This window comes from Patella vulgata, chromosome 5 (assembly GCF_932274485.2).
Source record: "Patella vulgata chromosome 5, xgPatVulg1.2, whole genome shotgun sequence".
NCBI classification, from domain to species: domain Eukaryota; kingdom Metazoa; phylum Mollusca; class Gastropoda; family Patellidae; genus Patella; species Patella vulgata.
The window spans coordinates 12,564,724-12,573,456 of record NC_065883.2 but is presented as its reverse complement, the minus strand read 5'-3'; positions in this window follow the sequence as shown (position 1 = coordinate 12,573,456).

Sequence of the window (8,733 nt, the reverse complement as noted above, 5' to 3'; positions counted from 1 at the left end):
ATAAATTATCATTGGAAATGAAATGGAATGGAGTTTAACGTCCTACTGTTTTGCTCCTAAACTGGGCTAATGAAGACGGACATACGCCATACAGTGTGCTATGAGGGAAATTTTGCCCGGACAGCGGCACTACTGCCTACTCTTATATCGAATTCCAACTGCCTAGGGATCTTTTACGTGCACACCAATGTGTACACGGAACGTCGGTTTTTTGTACCATCCGAACGACTAGACAGCTGTCCTTGTCAGGCTCTCCGTTCTGCATCACTGACAAGGGGAAAACCACGCCGGAAAATCTGGATGAACTTTCTCGGCCAATGCAGGGATCAAACACCCGACCTCCAGGCTAGCGAGCCAGCGTCTTACCCACTTAGCCACGTGATCCCCAAATTATTATTGGAACAAAGCAAATTAAGAACAAAGAGTGTCAGTGAAAACGAATGGAAAGATAGTTTTGCATAAGATATGGTTGATGATAGCTCTAGGATTGTACATTTTAGTCGCTATTTTCCTTACAGGGGTGGATGGATCCAGATAGGAGTGAAAAAGGGGGGGGGGGGGTTGTAAAACAACACTTTATGAGCAAAGTGTAACGGTCGTGTGCTTTATCCTTCTTTATCATCAGATGATGGGATGGGATGACCATTCAAAGCGCGAAATAATTATATAAACATTATATGATATCACAATTAATGCCTTGCTTCAATGAAGTTGAATCACAATTTGATCCTATTAAATCGTTATAAAAATTGACATCAAACAGGGTGTTGGATTTCTCTCCTTAAAAAGCCCAGTGTGTATGTATGCCTACGTAATTTAGAGACGATGATGGCATCATGCATTGTCAACTGTCAAATGTCCTTAACAGGAATCTGGCAAACCTCCTCCTGTGAAAATTCCTGTATCCGCCACTGTCAGAGTAGGATACATGTAAGGGCATAATTGATTTCTTTCTCTTCGTCTGTTTGTCAATCTACATGTTTTGTATTCTGGAACCACCGCCTTGCTGGAAATGGGCATCAGTTGTACTAGAGAGTGTATCGCAGGAGGGAGCGGCGGTGACTCAGTGAGTAAGACGCTGGCTCTCTAGCCTGGAGGTCTCGGTGGTGGCCGAGAAACTTTCTCGGGATTTTCCGGCGTGGTTTCTCCCTGTCAGTTGTGTAGGACAGGTGGCCTGACAAAGACAGCTGTCTAGTCGTTTGGGTGGGACCGATATCCTTGACGGTTGGAATTCGATATAATTTCAGGCCGTAGCACCGCTGTCCAGGCAAACTTTTCCACATAGCATAGTGTTTGGCATATACCCGTCTTCATTAGTCCAGTAGGGGGCAGAACAGTAGGATGTTGAACGCCATTTGACTTCTCATCTTTATAAACGGCATTCTTGCCTACTAAGATATTTTATTTAATTTACACCGATATGCGAAACCTTGATTAATATTTTATATCTCTATGACCGTCAACATTTATACTATTTGTTCATTGAAACAAAACATCACTAAAAAAATAACAAAAAAATATACATTAATCTAATAATAATAATACATAGGTAATAATTTGATATTTTACGCTGATAAAGGTCTGAAGGGCTATATATCAGTTTGTTATTCATCTCTATGGGGCCAAGTCTACATTGTCTATAACATATGGGATTTATTAAGCCTGTAATTATAATACACGCGAATACGTGCTTATAGAGGTGAATAGCTAATATCATATATTATCAAAAAACAGTTGGAGTTCAATAAGTTATATTTAAAGCACGGCTTCCATGAGTTAACAGATTTAACCAGAGGCCGAAGGCCGAGGGGTAGGTAAACCTGTTAATGAATGAAGCGTGCTATAAATGACTTGTAACATTGACAACTGCTCACCATGCACGGTGTTATTGCACAGAAAACCCACCCACTTCTCTATATGATTTCTACTAAAACTAGTGTAAACCAGCAAAAGTGTGCAATTACATTGAACATGTCTAGTTATTGCACGGTTAAGTTCCACCCAATCTACCAGAGGGAAAACAATCTGCTTATTCAACGAAAAGAACAATGGAAGATTTCCCATCCATGTTACAACTTTTCCCTCTAGTAGATTGGGTGGAGCTTAACCGTGCAATAACTAGACATGTTCAATGTTATTGCACACTTTTGCTGGTTAACACTAGTTTTAGTAGAAATCATATAGAGAAGTGGGTGGGTTTTCTGTGCAATAACACTAAGCTGTTGAGCTGTTGTCAATGTTACAAGTCACTTATAGCACGCTTCATTCGTTAACAGGTTTAACCCCTCGGCCGTGCTATAAATATAACTTCATCTAAATGGACACAGATCACCAAATATTCCTACGCCGTCACCCATCACCAAATATTCCTACGCCGTCACCCCGAAACAAGGGCCAAAGCTATTTTTAGTCTTCCTCTCCCTTTTTTTCCCCCTTTTGCATGGCGATTTTTGTTGACTTTTTGGTGTAGAATTGAGGAAAAGGGTTTGAAAATACATTTTCTGCCAAGTTTTGGTGAATATTCATAATTTTGATGCGGAAGGATACAAGAGTTGAGAGGTTGGTTACGTTGAAATGTAGGGCCTGAAATTGCATGTTTACTTGTCTCTACTTCCAGCTTGTGTATCTCAAGTTTTTCATGAAGAACCTCATACGTGCTTTTGGGCAAGTGGTTCCACATGTTGCTCCATCTGTGGTAGAAAGCGTTCTACCCAACGAAAATTTGGGAAAAAGTAAGAGCCGGTCTAAGATACGAGAATTAACATTGGAGTCAATGGGGAAATCTTTAGTGATCTGTGTCCAAATAAGACTCACTAATGGAACTTGGACTACTGATATGTTATCCAGGGAGGGTTTTTTTTAATGGGTAAGTGTCAGCTAAAGGGTGACTATAAGGAATCCTTTCCCGAGTTGTTGACAGGTATGTCCAATAATCGAAACAACACACGTGTACACGATCAGCGTCGATATATAGGGAATCAGGTATACTGACACACAAGTAATGAATGAACAATAGGCCTATGATCACTAAATAATATAATATGACCAGAGGTACTGAAACATCATAAACAATATAACTTGGCACCTAACACTCGGAGGGAATCACTGCATCATAAACTTGGAACCGAACACTCGGAGGGAAACATTGCATCATAAAACAACTTAGCACCGAACACTCGGAGGGAATCACTGCATCATAAAACAACCCAAACAGGAACCTACGAACACAGCCGATTACATTGGAATGAAAATGAAATGAAATGGGGTTTAACGTCTTACTGTTCTGCTCCGAACTGGGCTAATGAAGACGGGCATACGCCATACAGTGTGCTATGAGGGAAATTTTGCCCGGACAGCGGCACTACGACCTACTCTTATATCGAATTCCATCTGTCAAGGGATCTTTTACGTGCATGCCAATGTGTACACGGGACCTCAGTTTTTCGTCCCACACGAACGACTAGACAGCTGTCATTGTCAGGCCCTCCGTCCTGCATCATTGACAAGGGGAAACCACGCTGGAAAATCTGGATGAACTTTCCCGGCTAGCGAGCCAGCGTCTTACCAAATTACCCACGTGATCCCCGTTGAGCTGACAGACATGACGTCTAACAACAGTTTATTAATTCCGACGAATACAAAGTTTTGAGAAGGATTTGAAGCAAATTTTTGATAGATTTATTAGTCCAAATATATCATCCAATCACACAGATTTGAGACGGATTTGAAGCAAATCTTTGATAGATTAATTAGTTTGAATATGTTTTTAGTCCAAATAAAATATATCATCAAATCACAAACTTTTGTACGCGGGAAAGTATCTTTAATCTAAATGTTAAATCACAAAACAAATGTAGAAATAATCACGTGTTACGATATTCATATATTGTTTGATATAATAATATATATGTATGTATCATACATTATATACCTTATCATTCAACTGAATCGTGAAACACAAGCCAACAAGGTACAGTCAATTTCTTTGTCATTTTAAGGTACAATCACGCTTCTCACTTCTCTATCTATCTATCTTTCTAACGGAATCTTCTCTAATGGTCAACCGTTTTGCTTTAATTTCAGCAATTACTAAATATATCACACATATATGGCGGTTTTGCTTTAATTTCAGCAATTATTCGACAAATCACACATACATGTATATGGCGGTTTTCAGAACATTGTTGACCAAACGAAGGTCGAACAGAACACTAGTGATTGCTGGACTAATTCTATTTATTTACTGTATGTATTGTGTTTATAAACTACACCCGAGGAGCGTTACGTCATATTCCAACATCATTGAAAAACCTAAGAATTGCCCTAAGCTAGGATTTGCCAAACCACCGTTACCTGTGACAGCTCTGGCTAGCTACCCTGGTTCAGGTAACACCTGGACAAGGCATTTACTTCAAAAATCTACAGGTGCGTATTACACTGATTTTATACTCGTTAGCCCCTGCTGATTTGCCCTTTCACAATTGAACAAACACACGGTGTATAATGAGTTAACTTTGCCATATGAAAATTCTTAATGGAAAGGATAAAAAATTAATGGGGCTTTGAAAAATATTTAATAGTGTTTTCAAGGAGTTGATTTAATTTTATATCAATATCTCATACAAAGATAAAGTAAATGATCAACAAATCAGGAGCGATAGCGCCCAAAATATAAAGATGACGTGTAAACACATTAAGAAGAACGCGATTTTCCTGAGTTTTAGTCTGAACCCCCCCCCCCAAAAAAAAAAAAAAACAAAACAAAACACAACGCAAAACAATATTTATGCGATATCAAAATCCGTGGTGAAGTCCATGCTAACAGACAACATGGAGACAAGAATTTGAGTGCCAATCAGTTCTGTTGCAATCTGGTTGAGTGCCGTTCTGCAGGATAGTGGCCCGCGCCGCTGACGAGGGGAAATTACACCGGAATATTCCGAGGAACTAACTCGGGCAATACCCAGGAGCGTACCGGAGACCTCCTGGTTAGCGAGACAATGCCTTACTCTCCGAGTCTACTACGCGGCTCCTCAGAGGATATACCTGCTTTGATCTATAAGCAGGGTCCATTGATGATGCATTTCGAGTGATTTTAAGAAACATAGTGTTTACCTTATTCACGAAAACTTAAACTAAGATACAATCGAAATTTTACGAAATACTGCAATTCGATTGGCTGACCAATATGCAAATTGGATATATGCAAAATGATTTTACTAGTCAGCCAATCGAATTGCAGTATTTCTTAAAATTTCGATTGTATCTTAGTTTAAGTTTTCGTGAATAAGGGCCCCGTAAAGTTCTTGGGGGCCGGGTTCTGAAATGACCCAATCCCGTTCTATAACCTCTTCCCATCAATATATATACTATTCAAAAAAAGTAGGGGATATTTGATTTTTAAGTGTTATTAAAGTCACCTAATGAAACTGACGAAGAAACAAATGACAAAATGAAATGAAGTTCACATTCATCGATTTATTCCAAATGATCGTTAGACTAAGTAAGGCACAGACTGGCCATTATAAGGGTAAAATGATACCCGGGGTCAAACAGCAAAGTTACCACAGCATCACAACCAAGTCAGTAACTGGTAAATCCTCCTCTGTTTGCCAAACAAGCATTGATCCGACGTGGCATACTCCTAATGAGACGTCTAAGGTCATTTTGGTCCAGATTGTCCCATTCCTGTTGCAACGCAGCAGCAAGTTCTTGGACATTGGCAGGACGTTGTTGACGTTGACGTAACCTCTGTCCAAGCATGTCCCAGACATGCTCGATGGGGGAGAGGTCGGGACTCAGTGCTGGCCAAGGTAATGTGGTGATGTTCTGTTGTTGGAGGTAACCTGTAACGATCCTGGTCCTGTGACATCTCGCGTTGTCATCCTGGAAGATGAAACGGCGGCCATGACGTCGTGCGAACGGCACAACATGGACTGCCAAGATGTTGTCCCGGTAGTACTGGCCTGTAACACGCCCTGCAACAACACGTAATGCCGTTCTTCCAGCAACAGTTATGCCTCCCCACACCATAACAGAACCACCCCCAAATCGATCATGTCTGATGACGTTAACGTCTTGGAAGCGCTCGTTTCGACGACGCCACACCCTCCTACGTCTGTCCAAAAAATCAACAGTGAACCTTGACTCATCTGAAAACATCACATTGCTCCAGCGTCGATTATCCCAGTGTTGACGATCCCTACACCAACGACGTCTTGCCTGAATGTGATGATCTCTCAAACAAGGGATCACGCGAGGACGTCGGGCGCGAAGGTGACCCCTATGCAGTCGATTCCGAATCGTCTGGCCACTCACTCTCACACCAGTGTCTGTTTGAAGACGAGCGCTAATCTGATTTGCTGTGATGACACGATTTCTCAAGGCCAAGGTACGGATAAATCGATCCTGGGCTTGAGTTGTCGCCCTTGGTCGACCTGAGCGTGGTCTGTCCTGTACAGATTGTGTATCACGGTATGTGGACCATAGCCTGCTTATGACAGACTGAGAAACATTCATCGTCCGCGCCACAACCGCCTGTGTTGTGCCGATCTGTAGCATGCCAAGGGCACGTAACCTTTCATTTTGGGTAAGCCGACGCATATCAAAATTTGTTTTCTGGTCACTAAAACAATTAAACTGATGTTTCCACCCTGGAATTCAATGCCACAATGACTGTAACATTCAAAGTCAGAGTCGTGCAAATCTTGGGTTGGACCCCCATGATGATCCCAAGCATCACCTGCATTCCATGCGGTAGCTATTGGTGCGTTTGGGCGTCACATGTAACTGGAAATGTTTCTTCTGTTAGGTTCTATAGTGACTTTTTTCGTAGTCATTTGCATATTTTAGTATTATGCCCCCAAAATCAAATATCCCCTACTTTTTTTGAATAGTATATATATATGTTTCAGGTATATACACGAGGGGACTGTATAAAGATCCTAACATTGTCTAATATTTTTCAGGTATATATTACCATATATGTTTCAGGTATACACAAGGTAACTGTATAAAGATTCTAACCTTGTCTAACATATTTCAGGTATATATACCGGAGCAATATATAGAGATCCGTTTATTATCAAAAATGGTTATGTTGGGGAAGGTGTTACTAATGGGTCGGTTATAGTTATAAAAACTCATGAACTCCGCCGGAAGGATAAGGTAGCTTATAAACGTGCTGTTCTGTTAATGAGAAATCCATTTGAAGCTCAGTTTTCTTGGTTCAATCTGATGGCATCCAAGGGTCACACGAATATAACGGATAAAAAACGTTACTGTACACGTAAGTATACACGTAGACTATATGTCAGAATCTAACAAAAAGTATTAGATATTATTTGTATCAGATGTTATTAATAAGAATAGAAGAGAGAGAGAGAGAGAGAGAGAGAGAGAGAGAGGTTGAACGTCCACTCGGCACAAACTAGGTCAGTTCGGGACTAACATATGGTTTCCTCCCATCGCTAAGGACCACTCCGATAAGCGAATTATTGAAATAAAATTGAGCCATATGTTAGTCCCGATATGGTTTAGTTGTGTGTCGAGTGGACGTTAAACCCCATCTCTCATGAATTATGAATAGTGTAAAAACTAAAGTTCTCTGGTTATAAGTCTAAAATGAAACAAACTCTCTCTGTCTCTCTTGTGATGCTATGCTATTATACTTATTATGATTAAATTATTAAATGGCACGTGGTTCTAATCCATTCAAACTCTAAGCAATCCGATTGCCTAGAGAGTTGATTATATACCATTTTAAAGCCAGAAAAAGAAAGGCAGTAAGCAGATTTAGCTCTTACATGATGCATCTTTAATATCATATCTTAATCTTTATCAGGCACCCACATGTTCAGAGAAGGTTACATATTGTCTTTCAGATTATGATATACTCCATAGAACAGATCGGTGGAAGAAATTTTATATAAATTGGCTTCGATTTAAAGGAGATATGTTTGTTTTATTTTATGACGAATTATTACAGAACAAAGAAAACAAATTAAGGGAACTTTTGCCGTTTTTAGGATTTTCGACTAAAAATATAAATTGTGCCCTATATGATCCGGAAGGAATTGCACATCGCGTAGATAAATTTCCATTTAGATTCTATGATAAGGACTATATTAACACCACGAACTCAAACATTGAAGAAGTGGCCAAAGAATTGCGGAAAAGGTCACCAGTTATGGCGGATCATGTTTTAACTTGGAGAAAGTCACCGAGTGAAGCAACGGAAAAATATCAACTAGATGAATTCTGTATAGAATATGCGAAAGAGAGGGCCAAAATGTTGGAAGGGGCGGAACGTCGGAAAATAGTGAAGGAAAAGAATCGGGATCGACACAAATCAAATTAAACAGAATATTATCATAGTCTTTTTTTAATAGTCTACAGGTCAGAATTTCGAGATTTTAGAAATGTTAAAACATGCAGAAATCGCTAACGTAGTTAAAAGGAGGAACTCTATTGGAATATTGAGTCTTATAGATTTTGTCCTGGTTGTTTATTGTTATATAACACAACAACTTTTGATTTTGGAAGGAATTATTAGTGATCACAAATTCGCCCATGTATCTGTTATAACTCGTCACTTCAGTCAGTTATATAGAGGGATGACTCTTGTTTTCCTTTGGCGTTCGTCACTTCCGATTCAGGAAACACGTTGCAATGATCTCTACATGTGTTAAAATTATATTATGAACGTGTTTTATTAGTTCTATCACATAATGT